At 36.4% G+C, this 3,067-nt stretch overlaps 1 pseudogene; it reads right to left on the bottom strand.

The window, feature by feature from the left end:
* Positions 1 to 346: 346 nt before the first annotated feature.
* LOC145122002 (hydroquinone glucosyltransferase pseudogene) lies at positions 347 to 1,852 on the bottom strand (annotated as a pseudogene).
* Between the last annotated feature and the right edge of the window lie 1,215 nt (positions 1,853 to 3,067).

Genomic DNA, 3,067 nt, shown 5'->3' with positions numbered 1-3,067 from the left:
TCACTTCAATCGTTTAGTATTTTTCAACATTTGAGAAATAAACTTATTAAGGTAATTAACTTCTCGGTTCACATGTGGTAATTATCTTTTTTGTACACATATAGGTAACGAACTTTTTTAAAGTGTTCACATATGACCATTATGACCGGTTATAGCAGGTTACATCCGGTCATAGCCGGTCATAATGATCATATGTAAACACTTCCAAAAAGTTCGATACCTAGATGTATAAAAAATACTAATTAAAGATTAGCCTATGTTTTTTCCCATTAAACAATTATTGGTTGCTTACACCAGTCTACACCCAAAAAGAATTACACTAATCTTAACAATATTCTAATGCAACTTTTAGGTAAAATATCTTATTTAGTAAAGACGTACAAATAATAATTTTTAAAAGACTTACGTAGAACACAATTATCCTCTACGAAAAGTACAAGAAAACGTTATTCAACCCATTTTTCAGCCACATGTAAGAGCGACCTAGTCGATGAACCATCTTGGCTGAATGCCATTGCACCAAGATCTTTAAGCTCACTCATTTTCAACCTCATCTTACGTCCATCTTCTCCTTCAAATAAACATCTAACGCAACTGTCGATTTCATTTCTCCCTACAACTCCATTTTCATCCACTTTAACCCTGCAAGCAACTCGCAAATCATCTGTAAGAAACACAGCGTTCATTCTTTGCTCAGCGTAAAGTGGCCATGCAATCATAGGCACTCCATTTACAACACTTTCTAGTATCGAGTTCCAACCACAGTGTGTCAGAAACCCTCCGGTTGACTCATGGCTCAGTATCTCAACCTGAGGTGCCCAAGACGACACCACCAGACCCCGGTTCTTGACCCGATCCAAGAACCCGTCAGGTAAATACCCTAACGGGTCGTGATGAGTTTCTGCATTGAAGTAACTTGCATTTGCCTTATCATTTGGACTCTTTACGACCCATATAAATCTTTGACCACTTTCTTCCAACCCAAATGCTAGTTCATCGACCTGCTTCTGGGAGAGGGTCCCACCGCTTCCAAATGATACAAACAAAACCGACCCGACCGGATGCTTATCCAACCACTTTAAACATTCGAATTCATCACCGGTTGGACTGTCTGAACCTTTGCGTATTAACGGTCCGACCGCGTAAATATCGGGTTTACACCACTCACCTTCTTGCATGGCCTTAAACGTACTCGGTTCTAATTCGACAAAACTGTTCACCAATATACCTTTTGGCATGCTAAACATTTTGCTAATTTCAACGATGTTTTTATATGACTCATTCTTTTTATCTTGAAGCGGTTCAGGAATATCGGACCCTTGAACGGGAACACATCCGGGTAGTTTTACCTGTTCAAGTAACTCCCTGTACTCGCAAGCAAACATCTGGTCTAAAATCGGCGTATAGAAGATACTAACCAATGACATAGCCGAAAACGTACCGAAAATATAGGATGGAATGTTGAGCTCTTTGGCAATTTCGAAACTAGGAGGGCCGAAAAGGTCAACAACCAAAGCTGAGGGTCGGTTTCGTGTAGTTAACTCGGTAAGAGTTTCACGTAGAGCAGGTAACGACCGAGTTAAAGTGAGTGATATCCGAGTTTCCATGGTAGCATCATCTGGAAGGTCGTTTAGATCTACGGGAGGGAGGAATATGGAAGTGATGCTCTCCGGCATGGCGTTGAGGATGTCGTTTTGTGGTTTTATAGGGGAACCGGTGGCAGTGGGTATTATGAAGGTGATGAAGAAACGACGATGGAGGAGAAGCTGATGAGCTAACTGAGTGAGTGGAATGAGGTGACCCATCCCTGGACTCGGGAAAATGGCTATGTGAGCTTCCATTTTAGAATCGTCACTAGTAACTACTACTTCCCCATCTCCTCTGTCCACATATTTATAGTACTTCCCTTGCTGAAGTGACCTTTCCATTAAAAAAAAAAGAATAATCCTGAATATATTTTACTATAAATTACCGGATGAGTTTTGTTTCTTTTATTAAAGTATACGATATGATGAAGCTCACTTAACATGTTTAAATGAAAATTTTATGATTTTATATGAAAACTAAGTGTAAAACTCGGGTAAAAACTCGTGTATTACACGGGTTGATTAAAGAAAATAAAATATTTAAATATAAATAATTATTTTTTAAAATAAAATTTTGAAATAAAGAATGAAGAAACATATTAATTGCAATTTATTATAATATTTATTACATTTGATATTTAACATATATAAAGATTATGTGGCTTCTTAATTTAAAAAATTGAAAAAAAAACCATAAATTGACATGTGGATATTATTTATTTAAAAAATATCACAAAATGACAAGTGTCAAAACTCATTAGAGAGTTACATGTGATAAAATTATCTTCATTTATTATAGTAGAAGATGGAAAAGTATAACAATTGTATTCATATAGTTTATGCAAAATCTTATAAAAAATAGTAAGAAAATATTCCTAAACATTTAACTCTTGACAAATTAAAAACAAATGTCTGTCAATATTTAAAATAAAATGCAAACATTATATTTTTACTTTAGGCCATAAGGATCGCCCAATAACGCATACAGTGGTAGATTGCGATACACAATATACATACTCACGTACGTACATACATACATACGTACACCATACTATTCAAGAGACATGATCATATACATACAAACATTATATTTTTACTTTACAAGCTTAGTTTGTACCTTAGCTGTTTTGTATTTTTTTTTTAATTGACTGGATTTAGTGGGTTGAGAAATATAGGATTTCCGTGTGTTGTGGATTAAAAAAGAGAAAAATTGATGTGACAGTGAGTTCAGTGGGTTGGGAGGGAACGACTCCCTCCTCCCTAAGAAGGTTAATGCCAATCGGCCAATGTTGTCCTGGGTGGAGCTAGTAATAGGGATGTTAAAAATCTTCGTGGAACCTCATCTTCATATGGAAGTAATATTAAAAAAATTTCGGGTTTGGGGATGGGTTTTACTCCCATTTAGTTTTCGAGAGTGGGGGAGTGGGGAGTTCCGTCCCGAATATACGGTGGAGGTCCGAAATCCCCCTTCAATTTTTATA

The sequence above is a fragment of the Lactuca virosa genome, chromosome 6 (assembly GCF_052849685.1).
Source record: "Lactuca virosa cultivar CGN04683 chromosome 6, Lactuca_virosa_CGN04683_v6, whole genome shotgun sequence".
Lineage (NCBI taxonomy): Eukaryota > Viridiplantae > Streptophyta > Magnoliopsida > Asterales > Asteraceae > Lactuca > Lactuca virosa.
This window is presented reverse-complemented; position numbering and strand designations above follow the sequence as displayed.